Below are 23,487 nucleotides of genomic sequence, written 5' to 3'. Positions count from 1 at the left end.
TATATTAAAAATGGTATTTTTTCCAGAGAGAACTTGTGCCTTAAAAAAGAAACCCTATATGCCTAAGATAATTCAGTTTCTTAATTATATTCTTTGTTAGGTGCATGAATATGTGTCCCAGGCTTGCTGCAGAGGCACCGTTCTGGGCTCTCCTGGATTTTAATGGCTTTTTTTTGGTTTCATTTTTAATTTAGTTATAGTGCATCAAATAATTTTTTCTTTTACAGAAAGGGAATACACTTACTTATTATCTGTGTGCACAAAAGTGTCTTTATAACTTCTTCACATTTTGATTGACAATTTGACTAGGTACCATATTCTAACTTGAAAATGATTCCCTGAAAATTATTCTATCTATGAAGGCATTGTTTTATTAGCTTTCAACATCCAGAGTGGCTGATGAGAAATGTGATACTATTTTCGTTTTTTGCTTCTTAGTAGGTAACTTTTTGTTTCCATGGCTTTTAATTAATTTTCTTTGTCTCATTTTTCTGAAGTTTTGTATGTGCCCAGGTGTGGATGTGAGTTAATTTATCCCCCTTTCCTACCAGTGAAATGTTTTCATTTGAAACTTCTATTTTCACTTCTTAGCAAATTTTATTCTAGTATTTCTTACTACTTCCTTCTCTCAATTTTATTTTCTGTTTCTGCAACTCTTATTAAGAGGAAATTGGAGGAAATCCTTAATTGATTCTCTATCTTTTGTCATTTTTCTCTCATATTTTTAGTAATTAACTTTTTTTTTCTTTACTTGCACATTACTTTCACTTTTTCTTCTGACTTTTTACTGAAAATTAATTTTGGCTGTCAGGTTATTCTTTCCTAAGAGCTCCTTCTTTCTCTTTTTCCTTTTCAAACCTTTTCTTTATGTGTTACTAAAATCTTCCTTAGTATCTTTGATGATATTAATAAAAAATTTCCTTGATTGGATCTGAATCATTTCTCTTTCTTCTGGGATCAGTTCTATTTGTTCAGCTGTATCCTTTTCTTTAGTGTTGCTAGTCTTCCTCACATATCTGATGACCTTGGTTTACTATTCATATTTGTGAATGAAGAATTGATATGACTCAGACTGATAGGTTCTGACTTTACCAGGCTGTGTCGTGAATGAGAGGGTGGGCTAAGTGCTGTGTAGCAAAACAGCTTGTTGACTGCTAGATCTCATTCTAACTTGTATAGGCTTGGGACACAAAGGCAGAAGTCTCCATCTCCAGTCCCATAAGATTCCCCTACACAATGAAAACCCATTATGTGGCCCCAGTCCCCTACTTCCTTTAAGGCAGATAGCTCAATTTCTTCATGGCATAATTTTCTTTTCTTTTTAAACAGAATCTAGGGTAAATTTATTTTGTTCACCTTTAGCATTTATATACATACACATACCCACCGCTTACCAAATTGCACCAAAAGTGAAAGATGACAGTGCAGAGCTGCATATTAATGTATTTGCACATAATGTTAGCATACTCTGAAAACATGGGTTTGGGTTGTTGATAAAGCATGATTGGTCTAAGAAATATTAATAATGTTACAGATAGCTTCATGTTAATGTCTAAAAGTATTTCTGCATCTCATTTTCATAGGGAAAAGAAAGGTGTAACAATTTAGGGTCTAATGGACAAATTATTCTTCTGTTACTTGAATGATGTTGTCATCTGTACACCATGATTATGCCAATGGATCTTTCCAGTTTTGTCAGCCCCTTCTTCACAGTATAATTTTCTGCTTTAGTTTGGGTGCAAATGACCTGCTGCAGATGAAGGAATGGAAAAGTCAGCTAATGCAAGTATTCCGCAAACATTTTTTCAACCAGTCACCCTACTTTCACTCTTCTTTTCCCCGGCTCTCACTCTGTTTATTCCTACTTCTGCTTTCCCTCTATCAGCTGTCTGGGTGGACATAGGGCTGGAAAGAGAGCTCAGCAATGAGGTAATCCTTCCACTCCACTGATGTCTTTTCTTGTGGACCCCCAGGGTTATAATGATCAATGTTCTTTAGTACTTACTCATACTAGTTAAACAAGATGGTCATTAGGTTACTTTTTAGCCTGGCGCAAATAAATAGCAGGTTTGGTCAGTTCTCATTCTCTAGCTGTAGCTGGAAAAGACAGCTTTGGACTCTCATGACACACAGATGGGAAAGTAGGCAAGCATGTCTAACTGACAAATTAATTGGCGAAACATCCTGCTGACGAATTCTTAAGTGTCCTGCCCTTTATGTTTCAAGCATTATCTGAGGAAACCTGGTACACTGACCTGTAACTTCGGCTCAGTTTGAAAGAGCTGTGGAGTCACATAGAGGCATGGGGAAGCTCCAAAAGCAGGCCTTGGGAGCATAAACTGTGCTTTAGGGCAGAGAGAAGAATTCTGCCTATTAATCAAAATGAAATAACTTGGTTCAGTGAATGCATGTGCTTACATGTTTACAGCAGCTTCCTAAAATGACCCGCTCAATGAAGCACGTACGCCTTTATGAACACAACATGAAAGTTTGCCAAACGTTATTTTTAGGAAGCATTTAATGAGTGCCAGTGTGCCTACAGGACACTGAGAAGAGATAACAAATGCAGCCTTTTATTGATGTCAGCAATAGCTTGTAAACCTCAAACGTGACTTCACACCCAGAGATTTCTTCCCTGCCCAGAAGAAAAGCTTTTTTTCAAGGGAACTCCCGGCCTCACTTTTAAGAGTATTTTGTGCATGACCATACTATGGGGCTGCGTGTGAAGAGCAGCGAAGCGGCAGCTGGTGAGTCCGTAAGCCTCTCGCCTCTGGAGGTCTCAGTTCATAACTTAGCCTTGCTTTGGCCACAAGAGAAATTTACTTGGTTCGTTCTCTCCCTGCTTGGCCTCATTAGAAAACCACCACAGCATTTGGCTTGCTTGCGCTAACTGGCATGTCTGCTGAAGAGGAGGCCAGGGGTTGAGTAAACAGGGCCCAGCTGAGGTGCGCCGGCTCCGCCGATGGAATCCTGCCGGCCACCTGCCTGGCCGAGAGCTTTCTGCAGGCCAAGCACATTAATCCTTCTCTGTCGTGAACGTTAAATCCACGTTAAACTTTTTTGTTTTATTTTAAAACTAATTCATTAGGTATTTGCTCTTCGAAGTTGGAATTGGTAAAGATTTAAAACAGGAGGCTGATCAGTAAGTACAACTGCTGACTGGGATGGGGTCTGACTTTTAAAAACATTTCATTTTCATCTCATGAGGGTATTCACAGACTCGTTGACCATTTGTGTGTTACTGTTATTTTTTTGTGGCTTGGAAGTAAGGTGTGAATGTTTAAGGTTTCCCATCTGAGACTTTCAAGGTAATGGGAAAAGTGGAAGGCTTTTGAAACAGCTTTAAGGGGAAAATAGAATGATAAATTCTATAAGACTGAGGGATATTGGTAAATTCTATTCTTTCTGTACCATGAATCCTTAGGAGCTTTCTTATCTAATAACAACATGCATCTAGCAAGGTTTTATACTTGAGACAGAAAATCTCTCTCTTCCCTAGTAGGCTTTTCTGCTGTCCCACACCAGAGCCTCTGCCCAAGGCCAAGCCAGGCCCTCACTTTCTGTCCCTCCTGTTTGTGGGACAGAAACTACCGACCATGCCATTCTCTCTTGCCTCTGCCTAACTTGGCTGCCTCTCTCTAACATAAGCACACTGGCTCTTTCAGTTTTAAAAGGGTCCCCATATTTGCCTCAAACTTCCTAAAGCCTTCATCAGAGTTTAAAGCCTTTCTCTGACAGTACTGTAGTCAATTACACATTGTCATGAAGTCAGACCAAACAACCATCAGGTTTTTTAAACTTGGGGGGCAAAAAAGATTCAGAAAAAAATTAATTTCAGCATTTTAAAGTAGCATGACCTGCTTGTCCCTTGACAGACAGCTTTTAAGGTGAGATATAAATGACAGTGTGCTTCGTTGCTCCCACTCTGCCATTTGCGGGGGGAGAGCAGAAACGGTTAAGAAGCTGAGGTTAAAGAGAAGCAAAATCACACACGTTCTCACTTAGAGGAAACAGAATCTTTGAGGCGACATTCTGTGACCCAAAGGAAGCAAAGAAGTAAATATGGAAGGCATGTTTCCACTAGAAAGCTAAAAGACAAAAGTGCTTTTGGAGAGGCTTTTGCCCTGAATGATACTTTCAAATTCTCAGCCCGAGTAGAGGGGAGACTGCTGGGAGCGATAAGGTTCACCTTAAATCCCACTTCTTTCATGAAAACTTTTGTCACAAGGGGGCCCCCAGAAATTGTTGCCCCCATTTTTTAAATTTAGGTCTCTACTTGACACTGACTCAAAACGTATTTATTGCGCACCATCTGTTTACCAGGTACTGGTCTAAGTGCTGGGAACACAGTGATGAATACAGTAAACGTGGTCTCAGCTTGCAAGGAGCTTACATGTCCATAGAAGAGACAGCCTGTGTGTTCTGAGTATCACCCTACTTGCAAGCAGGCTAGTCTGCCACAGTCTCTTGAACGCTACTAGAGGAGATGAGACCTGTGGGTCAGAGATAGCTCATTATTCATAATAATAACACTTACCAGAGGGGCAGCATTTATATGCAAGTTCCCTCAACTCCAGTTCCCACAGGATGAGTGTGCAGAGGGTCCGATATGTACGGCATATGCAGAAGAGGAATTCTCCTGTTTAGTTTAGCAGCCAGAGTCTGTATGGTTGGTAAGCATATCTGCCATTTTGTTTTGGAGAGAGACGTTGTCCCTCTTAATACTGGATAGGAGACATGCCTGCCTTTTCTCCCCAAGGAAGTCCCTATTTCTGTCTTCCAAGGTCATTCACTACACAAACATCTTTGAAAAAGTGGTCTGGACAAAGAGCAGTCAGGGCCTCATTTGCAAGACGTGTAGAAACAGGAAAAACTGTGGAGAATTCTTTTCCAACAGTTCAAAGCAATGGCCTGATTTGTTAGAGTAGAGGCAGCTCTACCTACACAGGTGAGAAGTAATTTTTTCATCTACTGCCTTTGGGGGCTAATGGATGTGAGCACAGTACTAAAAGGGACATATCTTTGGGTGGGGCAGAGGGGAAGCAGAGCTGAGCCAAAGAAATTTCTGATGTAACAGTTCACCTGGCAGCCCCAGAAAACTTTCCAGTCCTAAGACAACATGAAACATTAGCTATGCATCTTATGGTTACAAGTGTTGGGCTACCCGTGTTCAGCCAGGCCAGCCACCAGGGTGACAGGGTATCTACTCAGGAAGGGGCCTGAGGGACTTGGAGGAGAGATGAGAGCCAATTATGGGATAATTGCATTAGAAAAAACTTGTTTTTGATGTGAATTAGCCCAAATAAGTGTCTCATGTTGGCCAGGAATTATTTTATTTAAGCATGATGCACAGGAATTGAGAAACAGCCATATGGGTTTTCTTGAAGGTTGGTAAAAACAAAATGTGCTTCTAAGTTGTCTGCCAGGTTTCAGCCTTAGTTAATTTTTATGGATGAGTTTTAAACTCCTAAAAAGCAAATGTATAATAGAAGTGCTGACATAGACACAGACTTAACTGTAAAAACATGCAGTGGAAGCTGAGAAAGAAATGGAATTTTTCAGGAAGAATTTGATAAAGGTGCATTTGGTATGATAATAAATTTGAGACAGTAGTAAAATGAAATAAAAATAAAATAATTACTACTGGTGGGGAGGATGTATAAAATGAATTAAAATGTCTCTTAATCAGAACTCCAAGAATACAGAGTATATCCTTCCTGAAATGCATATCTGTTTGGAGTAAAAAATAAACCTAATGCAAATTATCTTTGAATTTTTGTATCCCCCTGTCTGAATTCTTTCTCACTAATAGTGTTAATAAAATAGCAGCTGTATGACTAATTTTCTAGGCTGCTACCAAAGAAGCTACTGTGAATTCGATTAGTTTTATTTGATTTTTTAAAAATTTAAAATTTCTTTCCTCTGCAATCCCTGTGCCAAAGCTTGTCATATGTATTCTGGCAAAGTGTATTTGTATTAACATTTTTAAAAAACATTTACAAAGTGCTTTTGCATACAGTGTTGTGTTGACACCATTTGGTCCCATGAATTACACTTTACCTAGAGGAGTTATGATTTCCTTTCTACAAATGAAGAAACTGAGACAGGTAGAACTTCATGATTGCCTAGAGCCATACAGCCACTAAAAGTACAAAACAATGGACTGTCAAAAAATACTCCAATTTGATTCCTTGTGAAACATCATATGTAAACAGCTTATTTACTTAGTAGGATGGCAATTTCTAGTTTAGTTTACCATTACAATGGAGCTATCTCCATTTAAAAAAGTAATAAAAATATGTAAAGACACAATGACACACAAAGTGTTTTCTGTGGTTCAGTTTTGTAAAAGGAGGAATTAGACTAGTTCTGCCAATGCTCCAAAAATGAAGGAAGAGAGAAAATTAAAGAAAAAATGTTTGCTAGGCAATGTCTGATATTCTTTTTGGACCTTAACTTCTGGCTTATGAAAACCTCAGGAATAGGGGCAGAAATTCTGGAAGATCTGGAATTCAGGTGGTGACTTTCTATTTTAAGAAATTACATATCTTATTTTGCTGGTGAAGAAGCCTTCACCATTAAATAGATAGTGAATTCAGCAGTAATTTAGCAAATAGAATTAGAAAACTTTATCTGTATTAATGTAATCATGACTTTTTAAATCATGTAAAGAAAGTTGAAGTCAAAAGGGATATAACTACTATAACTCTTCTTATACACATAGAATAACAACTGTCATAAAATGCAAAATAATATGACACTATGGGGATCTATTCACTTCTGTTTCTGACAGTGACCAAGCCATACATTAGCTAAATCCATCGTTTTCTACAGTGGCTCTGGTAAACTATTATGTGGAAATGTCAGTTGCCATTATATGTAGTAATAAACCAGCCCTAAAATTGATCTCCTTATTAAAAACATTTGCTTTCTTAAAATATTTATTAAGTAAATGAACTTTTAAAGTTTTTCCCCTAAAGAGCCCTTAAAGAAATAAACTGATGGATGACTAAAGGAAACAACTCTATTTTTCTATATGTAGAATTATATCACAAAAAAGTCAAATGATAAATTCAGGGAAAATATTTTCCATTCTAATGACAAATAAAGGGTTTTTATTACAAAAATTTAGAGTATTGCTACACATTGATAAACAAAAAGACAAAAAAACCTAATAAAGAAAGAATAATAAAGTCAAATGTCCAATAAATATTTGAAAATCTGTTCAACCTTCCTAGTAGACAAGAAAATGCATGATCAAGTAATAAATAGAGTTTTTCACTTACAGTGGAAAACATTAAAGAGCTTGATAACATCAGCATTCACACATACCTGGAGTGAGCTCATTTAATTCTTCAGGAAGGTTATTTGACAGCAAATTCTTCTTCTGGAACTATGACCTGGAGAAATACTTGTATAAGTGCTTAAGGAAAGATATATATGGATGTTTGTAGCAGAAACCCCTTGAAAAAAATCTGAATATCCATCCATTTAGAGAATTACTGAAAATATTTTTCTTAATAAATCTACTTTGTGGAAGACATCAAAACAGAATGTCATACATATAATTATATATTCACCTACAGGAATGTCCAAGATACATTTTTAAATGAAATAAAACAATTACAGAGTAACATATAAAAAATTATCTGAATTAAAAAAAATGAAATAAACAAAAATCAATATAAGGATATATATATGTTGGACTATGCCTTGATGAGTTCAGAGACTGGTATGGAAGATGAGCTATACAGGAAAACATTGGTAATCTCTTGAGATGGGATTTACTGGGTGTCAAAGGAGATTATAAATTTTTCTTTTCTGCACCTCTCTGCTGTTTAATAACTAGTCTATACACTCATGGCCAACATGAATTAGTATTAAAAAATGAATAAGCAGCGGGCAAGCAAGGACCTTGAAGGCAGACTCTTCAAGATTTATCTAATGGTAGGGATCGGAAAGAGTCAGTCCTGGATGCTTGCATCAAAAACACAACCTTCTGTGCTCTAGGTTGTCATCCAGTTTTGATCTCTATATAAAGACAAGGCATCGGAGTATTCTCTGAATCACCAGAACTGAACCAAAATAATTATGAGACGTTAGCAATGAGGAAATTGTGACTCAGAAGGTTCCAACTTGCCAAAATTCAGGTGAGTCAGTGGTGAAGTTAAGGGCCCCAGACAACCAACCGAATTCAGTAGAATTCTCCCTCTCCTTCTAAATTTTGGGTACTAAGATTAGCTCTTGTAAGATTATGCCTTTCCCCCTAGAAAACCATAAATAATGCTGTTTTAAAGTAAAAATGAATGCGCAGGACTATGCTTGTTTGATTTTTAAAATAGTTAAAGATTGTCTCATTATTCATAGTTTTGATTTTCAGTTTGCTTTCTACAGCCAATGTATAAACTGACTAGGTTAGCAAAGATTTAAATCTCACAGATATCCTCTTCCTGTGTTTTCCTGTGTTGACATTTTACAGGAGACAGAGCCAGAGATAACAGAAATGCAATATAAATAACAAGGTGGATGCTTATCTGAACTCTGTAAACATATATAGTTAATTCACTTAGATTCTGTGCATGAGTTTAAAATGAATAACAACAAAAAAATTTAGGTTCCCTCAGGAAGATCCTGAGGGGTACTTGATTACCCTTATATTCATGGAATAACCATTGATTTTTTTCCAAGAAGTAATCACTTAGAAGAAGAAATGTTTGCATCTAAGGGAATATATCTCTTAAAAGAGTATATTCTTCTACTTTCATTCACAATAAAGACTCTCATGTCTCTCTGCAGGCATATCAGGTCAACTACTAGAGATTGAAAACTAGAATAATGTTTCCATTTGTATGTATGCAAAAAAAAAAATTAGGTGCTTTGGAGAGATGGCTTTAAGGTCAGTCCTACTGGAAATAATTGGAAGCAGCGTTGCATGAAAAAATTCACAGCTGCTTGTGGCATGAACTAGACTCTAGGACAGACAGCCTGTGTTTGTGTGACCCATGAGCTAAGACTAGTTTTTACACTTTTAAATGGTTGAAAAGTATTCTAAAAAGAGCATTTTATGACAAATGAAAGTGAAATTAAAATTTCAGTGTCCATCAATCACTCATACATGTTGACTCATTTTTACATTGTCTATAGCTGCTTTCTTGCTACAGTGTCAAAGTTGAGTATGTATGACAGGAACTTTATGTCCCTCAAAGTTTAAAATATTTACTATATGGCTCTTTACAGAAAAGTTTGCTGGCTCTTGGATTAGAAAATCCGTGAGTGGAAATGCAAATCAAAACCACGGTGAGATATCACATCACACTAGTTGGAATGACCCCTATCCAAAAGACAAGAAATAACAAGTTGTTGAAGAGGGTGTAGAGAAAAGGGGACTCTCCTACACTGTTGGTGGGAATGTAAATTGGTCCAGCCACTGTGGAAAGCAGTATGGAGGTTCCTCAAAAAACTAAAAATAGAAATACCATATGACCCAGTAACTCCACTTAAAGGAATTTACTCAAAGGAAAAATAAAAATCTCTGATTCAAAAAGATAAATACACCTCTGTGTTTATGCTGCATTATTTATAATAGCCAAGATCTGGAAGCAACCAAAATGTCCATCAATAGATGAATGGATAAAGAAGAGGTGGTACATATACCCAATGGAATATTATTCAGCCATAAAAGAAAAGAAATCCTGCCATTTGCAACAACATGGATTGATTTAGAGGGTATGCTCAGTGAAATAAGCCAGGTGGAGAAAGAATACCATATGATTTCACTTACATATAGAATCTAAAAACAAAATGAAAAAATAGCAGTAGACTCAGAGACACTGAGAAGTGACTGGTGGTTACCATGGGGGAGGGGTTGGGGTGGGTGGGTGAAATAGGTGAAGGGGATAAAGAGACACAGAATCTCAATTATAATATAAATTTGTCATGCAGATGAAAATACAGCACAGAGAATATAGTCAATAGTTCTGTAACATCTTTCCATGTTGACAGTAACTACACTAGTTGGGGTGAGCATTTAATAATGTATATAACTGTTGAAATTGCTGTGCTGTATATTTGAAACCAATATAATATTATATATCAACTATGCTTCAATTTTAAAAAAAAGGAAATCCTTGAGTATATTTGCTGTGAGGATTGTTATGTGATGACTCCTTTATGGTAGGCTGAATTACAGTAATTAATTAATTATTAATTTATTCATCCTTTTATTCTTTCATTCTATAAAACATTTCTTGAGTATTGCCACTGATCTATTAGAGATAGAGAGATGTGTAGGACAAGTTGTTTGTCCCATAAGTGATTATATGAAATGATTGCATGTTATTAAGACAGCCATGCTAAGAATTTTTATAAAGAAATGCCTTCTTGGGCAGAAGACCACAGTAATTTTAGGCCCACCAAGTTCTTTCCTATGAAGAGCTCCATCCCAAGGTTTGGTGCATGCCTGCAGATTGTGAACTTTTCTCTTTACATTCTACACCAGCATCCTGGACTCCCTTTTTTCTGCCCACTGGTTACATGAGCTCCCTGCTCTCCAGAGATGAGCACTGATTACTTATCATCACAGTTTTAGAGGTCCAGATTAGCAGCCACCATCACTGAGTGTTTTCCAAGTGACAAGTACTGGGTTGGAGGCTTTACTTAAAATGTCATTGGAAACCTCCCACTCTGCAAGGTAGGCATGATCACACCCATTTTGAAAATGAGAAAACAGAATTTCAGAAAGGCCAAATAAACTGTTAGTAAGTGGCAGAGGCAAGGCTTCAAACACAAGGTCACCTGTTTCCAAGCCAATACTTTTCCAAAGTCAAGCCAGTTCATTAAGTTTGCCTTGTTTTTCAGACTCAAGTTCTTTCCCTACATGGCTGTGTTTTGGTTTCTTGAGATGTCAGTAGTTAAGTCTCTTAGGCTATGGCTATGTGACAGCAAATAAATATTTTTCAGGAAACATGCCATTTCCACGTTTGTGGGTAACAGTGTCTTTAAACAAGTACTAGTTCTACCCTGAATCCACTTTGTTTCCTACCTTTGTTTCTAAAACATTTGTGTTTATTAGATTGAAAGGAATTCCAGGCAGTTAGTGACTCACTCTAGGTTACAGCCACAGGGTAGTTGGCAGAAGAAACATGGGTTCAAATTTAGACTATTGTCACTTTCTTGATTTGAGACCCTGTCAATATCACATCAGTCTCTGAGCCAAAGGTTTTCCTCGTTTGTAAAATCATTTGTGGTGGGATATGAAATACTGTCTATTCCCCATCTTTAGAATCAGTTTCCCACTCAATCCTATCAATAGTGATCTCTTTGGTTGGTAGGATCACAGAATCTCAGAGTTGAGAAGAGCAGCATAATGTATAACTTTTGAAGACAGACTGAAGTCATCACTAATTGGGGGATCCAGGGCAAACTGACTTCATTTCCTTGAATCTCAATTTCCCCATATGGGGAACTACAGGACCACCTCAGAGTAATCATAACGTGGAGGCTAACTGTCTGCCAGGCACTGTTCTAACCACTTTATATGAATTAAAGAGTTTAATCCTTATAACAACCCTATGAGGTTGTTACTATATGAGCCCGATTTTGCAGAAAAGGAAATTAAGACACAGAAAAGTCTAGGAAATAGAGAAGCTGGGATCTGAAACTTTGCAGCCTGATTCTTGAGCATAATTATTAATAATTATGCCACAGCTTACACAGAACTATGTTGAGGGTTAATTATGAAAAAATATATAAAGCCCTTAACACAAAGTGGACTTTCAGTAAAAGTTGGTTACTTTCCTTTGAAGAGTGTTTTAAAAAGTGTGGCCTACGCTTGCATGTGTTAGAATCACCTGGGACTATGGGATGGATTTGTCAGAAATGCCAATTCTTGGACTCCAACCTGGACCTACAAGATTCTGGGAATTCTACATTTTAAAAAAATGTACTTCCTGGCTGATTTTTGATACACCAAAACTTGGGAGACTCTACCTTAGAATCAATTCAAGCTAGTTTGGTAACAATATAGAAATCCTTTCATAGCACTGTTTTTTTTCAGGCTAGGCTTCTTGGGTGTTTCTGCTATTGGTGAGCTTCCTCTTTCACAAGGCAGCTCATCTTGTTTTTAAGAAGCTTGGGTTATTAGAAACCTTTCCTATGTAAATGAAATGAAAAACAAGCAAACCAACTCCACCTTATTTTTTCTCCCTATGACCTGTCCAGCCTTCTCAGTCACACAGATTTTAAGTGCAGGAAGACAACAGGAAAGCACTTGTACAAGCAGGTGAGAACTGGAGAGTAGATGTGTTTATGAGCCTGGCAGGTGGCACCGTCTCCAGGGTCAACCATTACCTATGGAGGAGGTCCTCCAGGTGATGTCTATTCCAGCACAGTGACAGGGAGTCTGTGAATGAAATAAACACAGGTGTCCTGGTAGGAAGGCAGCCAGGTGAGAACATCATCAAGAAGATGAGCAAAGCATGCAGAATAAGCAAGGACTCAGATGTTGAAATGGGGAATGGGTTAGAGTTTGCTCCCGGGGATAGGAGTCCATACAGTCAGCATGGGCTCACCAATTTCGCTTGGCCACGAGACAGCTGAGTTCCTAAATCAGGGCTCTTTAAGTTTGCCCTTGGTAGGGACAGGGTTCATGTTTTCACGTGTTGCACAGTAGAGATACTTACTGAGTTAATAAAAATGGTGCCCAGGTGGCCCTAGCAGAGGAGATTGCAAGGCAGGGAACAGGGCGCAATTTCCTCACCCGATCTTCAAAATATTCAAGGAAAGCCTTTCCTTTTCCAGTTTAAAAAACTTGAGAATTTTTTCCACTGCCCAGCGTAGTAGCATAAAATCTGGTTTCTGGAGCTTTTTCCAACTGGCAGTCATCTTGAGACAGTTGGGTTTGTCAATATCCCTTTTAAAATGTGGCCCTCAGAGCCGAACAGAGGACGACTGATGTGGCCTGGCCACACTGCATGCGGCGGGCCCTCTCCGTCTCTTGCTCTATGTGTTACACTGCTGCGAATGGCCACACCGAACTGTTTCCTCATTAAATGGGCTGCATATTGTAAATAATGCATAGGCTCACTTCTGCTAAGGCAGCCTAAGATTGCTCTAGCTTTTCTAGCAGCCAAAGCATGGACTTGGCTTATATTAAAATTTCTGTCAGTGAAATCCCTGAAGTTCTTTGTCACATAAAGTACTACTAAACTAAGACAAATTTGGCTTGTATTTGTATAATTGAGTGCTTGAACGTAAGTGTAGGATTTACATTTAAGTCTGTTAAATCGCATCTTGTTAGTTTTGGCCCAGTCATCATGCCTGTGGAGATATTTTTAAAATTCTATTTCTGTCATTCAACATATTTAGCTAACCAACCTTTCTGTCCTTGTGCCATTTAAAGAAATGACCAGGCATCCTATACCCTCATCCAAGTCATTAATAAAAAATATTTAACAGTAATAGGCTTGTTGCATTTCCCTAGGATCTTCCTTCGTGATGACATTACTTCATTTGCCAATGTTCTCCTAAGCATCCATTGTGTGCCAAATGCCATATTATATCCCGGGGATAAAAATATGAATATGGCCTAGTCCCTACTCTCAAGAGATTCATAACCTAATGAAGAAGACTAACAAATTAGTAGACACATGCAATTCTATGTGATGAGGGACACAAAAGAGGTAGCATAGTGGTAGAATCAGGACATTGGTAGAATAATCACAGAATGATGAAAATCCATTTGGGGTGCAGCAGACCTACATAGTTTAGAAACACTCATCTCATGTAGGTCCAAGCTTGCAAACTCTTTTTATCACTCTTATTCTACACTTTAAAAATTACCTGTGTTTTTATTAACCATCAAGTTGAAGGCCCTTCAATGGTCCGGCTCTGTTAACTCTATCTTGTCTGGTTGTTCTTACCAGCTAGATGGGAACAACCACTTACTGCCCTCCTGTGAAGAATAGTTTTGACCCTTTTCTTTTTACATAACTTATCTGTGCTCCCTTCATGGCCCAGGTCTGCCCCATGCCCACGGCTAAGGAGGTTTCACTTAGTCACAGATGGCAGCAATTAGCTCTGTTTCCACTTCAAATTACGGTTGTGTTTGTGTGTGTACCATTTAAATGATAGTGGCTCTAGCAGTCCCACCCTACTATCTTGTTTAGCCTAAGTTAGGTTACAGTGCCAAAGCTGGTTTAGAGTAGTTCTAATTGGATCTCGCACACAAAGCAAAATAGTTGGAGGAACCGTTAGCCTGCTGCTCCCCACCCATTCATCTTCATTCAGGCCAAAAACTTTGCTTCAAGATTCCATGGAAAATGTTAGTTATTTTTATATAGACAAGTCAGCTCTGAACTGGTTTAGAAACAGTTTTTTCTTTTTTAAACCATTAAGTGAATCTAGAGAGATTTGGAGCACCACCCAGATGGAAATTGCACTAATTCAGGATATGCACTGGGGGCCATTTCTAGTCTTTCCCATGTGTTAAAAAAGGAGGCTGGGCTCCTCATGGTTGAGCACGGGTATGGGGGGGAGGCGGTAAAAGAGCTGATGCAGTATGATTTAGTCTCATCCAGCATATCATTAAAAAAATCTTATTCTTATTTTGGGAACTGCCTGTAAGTTTTCTCCTCTGGTTTCTATTTCTGTTGCTATTTCAGGGGTGCTTTGTGGGTTGAGGGCTTGCATCTGAGTCAGATGGGCTTGGGTCTGCATCCCACAGCTGTGTGGTTGTGTAACCTGGGCACATCACAGCCTCCCTATGCCTCAGTTTTTCCTGGTTGTAAAATGGTAACAATCAACAGTTTATTCCTCATTGAACTGTTGGGAGGATATGAACAGTGTGTGAAAATGCTTAGGATAGCACTCTCTCCAGCAAGGGTGAGCTGTTTTGTTGTTGAAGTTAAGATAATGCGTTGAGGATTTGGATGATGTAGCTTTTGGCAAAAATGAAAGTGAAACTAATGGATTCCCATGATTGCAGTAAAACAGCTCTAGAATATTTCTAACAGTGTCTCGGGATGTTGTTCTCTGAACTATTGATATTTCGGGCCAGATGACTTTCCCTCATCTTGTTTTGTTTCCCTTTGATGGGTGGTGGCTCTGCATTGTGCACTGTAGGTCATTGGGCAACATTCCTAGATGCCAGCCACTAAATGGCAGTTGTACCCCTTCTACTCCCAGTTGTGATGCAAAAAATGTCTTTGCCAAATGTCCCATGGGGGACAAATAGCCCCTGGTTGAGAAGCACTGTTCTAGGCAAAGAATGATCGTAAGTCACTCTCTTCTGCTCAAGGGTCACACAGTTCCCTGCGTCTTTCCTGAGAGCTGTGAAACCGAGTTTAAAGGAATCCCCTTGGCTTTAATGGACTAGACCCCTGCAACCTCTAAGTGGGTGTGTTCTTTAGAAATGAGATTAATGTTTTCACATTGCTGACAATGTGCCTATGCTGACAAATGCAGCCCTTCAGTGGGTCCCCTGGTATAATCTGGAGTGGAGGATTAATGACACATTGCATCTGCGTATTATTTCACTTGCTACTTTTGATCCAGCACTGAATTCTGCAGGAGGAAAGAAGGAATTTTCATTAACAGTAAGTGCCATTCTCAATAAATATTTTTAGGGCTCATTAAAAGCAAAACCTTGAACTAGGGAAAACAAATGGTAGAAAAATGTTATTCCCATAAAATAAATGGGCTAATTGGCAAGAGTGGTTCCAAAGGACTTCTTTGCTGTCCAGACACTTTGAACTTTGCCCATTTTTCCTTGGCAGTGCAATGTAAAAATGGTTTCTTTGAGCCTCTTGATGACATTTTGTTGGATTATAAGACATATTGCTTTTAGATTTGTGATCTGCAAGAATTCCATCTGCACCATTCACAGGAGACAGTGCCACTGAGGATTCCAAATGGTCTATTCCTATTATTTGTTTACCTGGTTAATAAGAGCAAATTTCACTGAAAAAACACTTTGATTTGGAGAATTCAGTCAGTTACTTTATTTCTTGGAATGGCTTGTATGGGAAAAAAATGGCCCTATACGTTTTATATAAGGGCAGTTAGTTTTTTTCCTCCCACGGTACATACACATCAGAGATTTGTAAAGAAACCACTATCAAAGGATCTTCTTTCCAGGTGAGTGCTGGGGTCAATAGTAAAATTAAGTCCATGATTACTTTAAATCAACTTTCATCCCATCCCAAGTGGATAGCGTCACTGAATTTCATGAGTTAACATCATACCATGTTTTCTCTGCTGTGGTTCTTTCAGACACAGCCCCAGTGAGAATGAAACACAAGTTACTGGCTCAACCCTAGGGGACCAATTATGTAGCTTCAGCTGACAGCTATTGTCATGGCCACTTAAGTGTCAAGACTTTTGATGTCCATTTGTAAACATAACCTTTCATTTAAAAATACTACTACTTTCTTTGGCAGCCATCCTAACCTAATTAGGAACTAACGCAGACCTGTACAGTTTCTTGTAAACACATCAGCATAACAGAGGATCTGGCCAGGGCCAGAACACGACGTGCTCCTGACTGAGGGGTTTATCTCGCTCCTCCTCCTGTGATGCACTCACAGGTCTAGATTACACTCAGCAAAGCTGCTTTTCCTTTCATTTCCCAGTTTTGACGTTTTAAATGGATTTACTTCTCTTGCTGTTGTTCTCTTGCTCTTACTCCTCCCTGGCGTTTTTTTTCTTCCTCCTGCTACTTCGTTTTGCCCCCTCCCCCTTCTTTGACTGTTACAACTTTATTATTGAAACATTTACAGACGAACTAGTCTGACAGTTTCTAGGCAGTATGGAACCCAATTTAATGATGACATAAGAGACCATCATGTTTTCAGTAAATGTGTATTACAAGTCTCATTTTTTAGAACTTCTTCTGAGAGTAGGGGCTGCTTCATTTCCTGCATGGCTCTACTGGTAGTCGGGCTATCAGATAAGCACACAGAGGGAGATACCAGGCTTGATGAAAGCTGTGGCAGTACTTACAAGTGGTCAGGGGCATATAGTTCTGCCCTAGAGACGAGCTGTGGCAGAGCATGCATTTTAGACTTTGTCAATCACCAGTGATATGAACATAATCACCAATTTTGGCTGTAAAATGTCATAGTAATATTAACAGCTAATTTTAAGTGTCTACTATGTGCCAGGTTCTATACTGAGTACTTGACCTATTCTTTTAATCTTCGCAACAACCCTGTGGAGATGAAACTTAGTTTCAAGGAAGTTAAGTAGTATTCACGCAATCGTGTAGCTTGTGAGTCTGATTCCAAAACCTGTATTAGTAGTCACTACATTTGACTGTCTTCCTGCTAATCAGAATATAAATCTTTTTATAATCCTCTAGAAAATGAGTATGAAAAATTGTACTGAATATGATAGAGATGAGCAAGCGCTGCTCCTGGTAACTGTCTATGGGGCTAAGAAAAATCTTGTTGGGTATTAGTATCTTCTGTGCCTCGTATTACTCCTTGGGTGTATACGAAGGGATTCTAATGAATGATAAGGGGCTGATACAGCTTTTCTTCTAAGATTTGGTCCATTTCATTCAACCTATTCTTTAAAACTAGCCCTTCCACCAGATTTGAGAACAAAATTCTGTTCAGCACAGAAATGAACAAAACATGCAAATAAGACCTTTCCCTGAGGCCCTTAGTTTTGGCAGTTAAATTCCAAAGGCAGGATTCCTGAGATAACAAGCGAACGCCAAACTGCCTTCCATGGAGTGCTACCATTTTTGGACTCCTCCAGCGTGCATGACTGTTCTTTAACTCACTGTATTCATACTGATGACAGCAAACACTTAATGAGCGCTTACTATTTGCCACATATTGTTCTAAGAACTCTAAGTGCCTTGTTGTATCCGATCTGCCCTGTGATATAGTGCTGTTTTCTCCACTGTTCACATAAGGAAAATGAGACACAGAGAAATAAGTAACTGCACAATATCAAAGATATGCAAGTGGTAGAACCAATATTCAAACTCTCGTAGCCTGACTTCTGAACCTGCATTCTACTGTCACAACCTGCTCCTCCCCGCAGCTGGGCAGGTCACCAATGGCTTTCTTGTTTCCAAAAACAATTCCCAGCCCTCATCCTCAGCTTTTTCGCCCTCATGCTTGCATTCAGTGTAGGGGCTATAGTCTTTGAGGAGCCACTCCTGAATTACTCCTCATTACACATAGTTTAGACGTTTAGTACAAGCAAGAGACAGAAAAAAAGATGTTATTTTCAAAATTATTTGGGAATAAAAATACCATGTAGTATATCAGTTAGGATTTGACCAAAAGGCTCCTGACTAAAGATGAAAGGGTTAACAAGAGATCTTGAAAATTTTCTAGTATTTAATAATGTTAGAAATTTGTAAAAGTCTCTAGTAAAGCTAATGATTTTAAAATTTGGAAATATGTTATTTTATGGCATATTTAATTGGAGGAAATTTTCTATGGCATTCTTAAATATTTATATTTTATTGCTTATGTAATTACTTAAGCAATACTTATTTGTAAGAGTAAAATCTTTGATATTATATACCAAGTTTTTGATCTGGCCTTGAGAATTCTAGGTAATAAATAAGACAAAAAAACACACTCTCTCTGACACTGATTTAATCTTAACAGATAAAAGAGAATATGTGAATAAATAAAGCGCATAGTGATATTTTTTAGTTTCATGATCAGGTGGAAGGTAGAGGAAAGTATAAAACCTAGTTATCAATGAAATATATGTTAACTAGTAATTGTAAGTTACTCAAAATCACAAATCATCAGGGAAATGCAAATGAAAACCACAATCAGATACCACCTCACACCAGTTAGGATGGCTATCAGCAAAAAGACAAGTGATAGGGTGAATGTTGAAACCACTGTGTTGTTTATGTGAAACCATCACAAGATCGTGTATTAATGATACTTCAAAAAAAAAGACAAGTGATAAAAGTGTTGGCCAGGGTGTGGAGAAAAGGGAACCCGAGTATACTGTTAGTGGGAATGTTAAATGGTGCAGCCACTATGGAAAACAGTATGGAGGTTCTTCAAAAATTGAAAATTGAACTAGTTTATAATCCAGCAGTCCCTTCTGGGTATATAGCCAAAGAAAATGAAATCAGAATCTCAGAGAGATCTGCACCCCCATGCTCACTGTAGCATTGCTCACCATAACCATGATATGGAAACAACTTAGTGTCCATCAACAGATGAATGGATAAAGATGATGTGGTGCATATATGCAGTGGACTATTACTCAGCTATGACAAGGAAGATCTCTTATTTGCAACAATATGTATGGAGCTTGAAGGCATTATGTTAAATGAGGTAATGTTAAATGAGGTAAGTCAGAAAAAGACTGTGTGGTGTCACTAATATGTGGAATCTAAAAAAGAAACTCAGATAAACAGAGTGTAGAGTGGTGGTTACCAGGGTTTGGGGGTGGAGGAAATATGGAGATACAGGTCACAGGGTACAAATTTCCAGTTGTAAGATTAACAAGTTTGGGGAGCTAATGTACAATATTGTGATTATAGCTAACTACATTATTAAATGCTCACCCCAACTAGTATAGCTACTATCTGTCAACATAGAAAGATGTTACAAAACCACCGGTTATATTCTCTATGCTGTACTTTCATCCCCATAACTGATTTATATTAATTTATGTTATGATTGAGATTTTTGTGCCTCTTTATCCCCTTTACCTATTTACCCACCCACCCCAACCCCTCTCCCCACAGTAACCACCAGTCACTTCTCAGTGTCTCTGATTCTATTGCTGTTCTGTTTGGTTTGTTTTTAGATTCCACATGTAAGTGAAGTCATATGTTTGTCTTTCTCTGCCTGACTTATTTCATTCAGCATAATACCCTCCAGGTCCATCCATGTTGTTGCAAATGGCAAGATTTTTCTTTTTATGGCTGCATAATATCAGTGTGCATATATACCACATTTCTTTATCCTTTCATCTACTGATGGACACTTTGGTTGTTTCTGTATCTTGGATTTTGTAAATAGGCATAATGTGAACTTTTGGAAAGCGGGGTATACCTGTATCTACATGTATGCATATATGTATTTCTGGGAGAAGAAACCTAAAAATTAGTTTTGAGCTAATTGTTCTTTTGTTACTGAGAAGGCAAACGAACATATGAAAGTGTAAAATATGCTTTAGTTAGTTGCGGAGAGTATCTGATCTCTCTGTTCTACCCCTGCCCTTCTCTATCCTCCTTTCCACATGTGGGGCTGAAAGCCTGCAAACTACTCTCCCCAGAGTCCCTTGCCAGTTGCTTTCCTGTTAAGTTCCACCAGTGGGAGACATGGGCAAGTGATTAGGAATTGGGATGAGGGCAGAAGCCATTTTTCCCTCCTGTCTTCTGACAGGAGCATCTGGTAGCAGAGGCCACTGGCCAGAGTGAGCTCCGGATTCTCACTCAGGCCACAAGGCTCTGATGACAGTGGCAGTGAGTGTTCAAGCAGGCCCTGGTGCCAGAGGCCCCAGAAGCAGCATTGGCAGAAGGGGGTCCTCAGCAGCCTCAGAGGCCTACACTGTCGGTTCTGGGTGATATTGTTTCCCCCTTCACGCCTCTGGTCCTAGGCATGGTAGTGATCCCCTGCAGTTACTGGTCTTTGGGTGAACTTACCACTACTGGCTCATGTAGATCTTCCAACATCTTTGTAACTCATTTCCTGTACTAAATTCCCTCTGTTTGAAATGCCTGAGCTGGTCTCTGTTATCCTGACTGGACACTGACTAATATAATTTATGGAAGTTTTTCTCTGATCCATAACTAGAGCTTATTTTCTTTCAGATGATGGTACCCAGACAGGATGGCGTCACATTTTTATGACAACGGAGATATTTATGGTATAACTGACAAGCCAAAGCCAGTGACTGTAACATTAAGATGAGAAGAATTAGTCTTCTTGTGCTGTTCCTGTAGGTATGCCAGTGTCCCCCTTCCATCAGGATATTCTTGGGTTGAACCTCCAGTAGTTAGGAAAACCTTTGATACTGCACAAATATGGACTCTTTTTTCTCTTATCTGAGGGTGATGAAGTTGAAGGGAAAAAGGCCCATGGAGAGCCATATTAATTTCTACCTTTTGTGACCACATGTCTTATTATAGGAGTTCATCAAAAGTATTGTATAAAATGTTTGTCAACCACTTTGTAAATGTCTATGTATACACAAGAAGTTATTGATGAACTTTTAAGGTAGATATTTGTCTCACTCTTTTCATTTTTGTTGTGTTTTTTAAAATAAGTGGTCCAATCCTGGTCTAAAAACTGTTCCAGGTCCATTAGAAGGTAAGACATGTATGTCAAAATGTCAATCAACTACATCATTAAACACATAGACTTAGTTCATCAGTTACTGTTATTATTATTTTTGTAACAAGACTTTCTTGGTGAAGGAAGCAGTATACCATTCGTGTGGTTGAAGAACTGTTCTAAAAGATTTTAATAAATTCAAATTCAGTGCTCCTTTCTTCAAAATTTCATATCATTTTGCATAAACTGTGATATAGAATTTAAGAACAATATATAATAATATGATAATACAAATAAGAATTAATTAATGGTGATTCTGTTTTCTTCATTGATTGTGACATCTTTGAAGATAACCTGTGGTCTGATGATAACAATAACCATTTTTTTCTAATCATTTACCTTTAGGCAACTGGCTAGCATATTATAAATATTTGTTATATAAATGAATACATGAATATATAAAGAAACATTAGATTCTTATTGTTTTTGAAGGTAAACAAAACTAAGGTATAAAATATCTAAAGATAGGAGAATAAAACTAGTGACAGATATAAGGGACAACTCCAGATTTTATTTAAATAATGGGCAATTTACAAGGAATAGTGTAGGAGCAAAGGACTACTACTAGCTCAAGTCTCATCACTCATAGGCACAAAGGGATGAAGCAGAGATCAGTAATTGGTACTAGAAGGAACCAGAAGGGAGAGAATTGTCTTGAGTTGTGTAGAGCAGGGCAATGAAGTTTGGTGGAAGAGCAGGCTAAGTTAAAGCAATCTAGTGGAAGGAAAACAAAGGGATAATATCTTGACCTCACTTTCTCCCTTTCATCTGACTTCCTGTAGGTTCACCATTGGCTGAATCCAACCGGAACCCAAAGGGTGTGGAAATCCTGTTGAGGCAGTTGGTACAGGTCAGACTTCCAAGGCACAGAGCAGGGTGCAGAAGTACGGGGAATAAGATGGAAGATGCATTACATGCAATGATAGCTTTCCTTCCAACAGATTTTTCTTTTGCTCCACTGAAGGAAATGATTTCTAAAAGGCATACATGAAAAGAGAGATACAGGGTTTTTATTTGAATGGAAGTCTCAATACAACATTGCCATTTATTCTGAGGCATTTAATCACTTAATGATTTTTCATTTTAAGAAATATTTCAGACATATATAAGATGGTTTACCTAGGGAGAACAGTCATGTACCTATCACCCAGCCTAATAACTAAAACATTATGAAAAACAGATTGAAGGCCCTCAGTAGTCTCCCCATTCACATTCCCTTCTTCCTCTGCAGAAGTAGCCAACATGTGGAATCTGGTGGCTGTCATTCTCATTCATTTCTTTGAAATGTTACTATATATCTTTTCCCACTCAAACAATATTTATAATTGTTCAAATGGTAAATGTATCAGTTTTGCAAGATGAGTAAGTTCTAGAGATCTGTATAGCATAGAGCCTATAGTATTGTCCACTTAGACGTTTGTTATGAGGGTAAATATCCTGCTGTGCTCTCACCACAAAGGAGAAAGGAAGAAAGAAGGAAAGAAATAAAGGACTTAAAGTTTGGGAGGTCATGGACATTATCTATTACTTTGAATTGTAGTGGTGGTTTCACAGGTGTATGTGTATGTCCAAACTCACTAAAATGTGTACATTAAATTATACCTCAATAAAGCTGTCAAAAAAACATATATAAATGATATCACACAGCATGCATTTTTCTGCACCTTGATATATTTTATGCAACATTTTTATTTTGGGGGTTGTATGCAGGTTGATTCATTTGGCACAATTTTTTTTTCATTCACTTTCATTGCTCTACAGTATTCTATGACTTGATGCAAATCCTCTCACTGTGTTCAACATTAGAATCCTATGATTTTAAAAATCAGGTTGTTTACTGCAGCTATGTTTTTTTTGAATTGGTTAATTTCTTCACCAGGTTGTGTTGTGCGGTAGTGGAGATCAGTGAAACCCAGTTCTTGTTTTTTTTTTAGTTACCCCAGAACAGAATTTTATCTTCTTCCACCCTTATCCTCACCTAGGCAAAGTGCTTGGAAGGGAACCTAGCACAGGGTAAGTATTAAAAAGCCTCCTCTGAGGGCAGGGGGGCCTTCGGGCAAGGGACCAGAATGCCTGAGTTTTTATCTCAGCTGTGCTACTTAGTTCCTCTGGGACTTTGCACAAGTTAGTCGGCTCTTCTGTGCCTCAGGATCCA

At 38.2% G+C, this 23,487-nt stretch overlaps 1 long non-coding RNA gene across 1 annotated transcript; it reads left to right on the top strand.

Annotated features, from left to right (window-relative positions):
* Nucleotides 1-2,514: 2,514 nt before the first annotated feature.
* On the top strand, nucleotides 2,515-23,232 carry LOC108402382 (uncharacterized). The gene is made up of 3 exons (XR_001854416.3): nucleotides 2,515-2,747; nucleotides 20,810-20,941; nucleotides 22,115-23,232. It is a non-coding gene; the product is annotated as an uncharacterized lncRNA (long non-coding RNA).
* The last annotated feature ends 255 nt before the right edge of the window (nucleotides 23,233-23,487 follow it).

Source organism: Manis javanica, chromosome 10, assembly GCF_040802235.1.
Source record: "Manis javanica isolate MJ-LG chromosome 10, MJ_LKY, whole genome shotgun sequence".
NCBI classification, from domain to species: Eukaryota; Metazoa; Chordata; class Mammalia; order Pholidota; family Manidae; genus Manis; species Manis javanica.
This window is presented reverse-complemented; position numbering and strand designations above follow the sequence as displayed.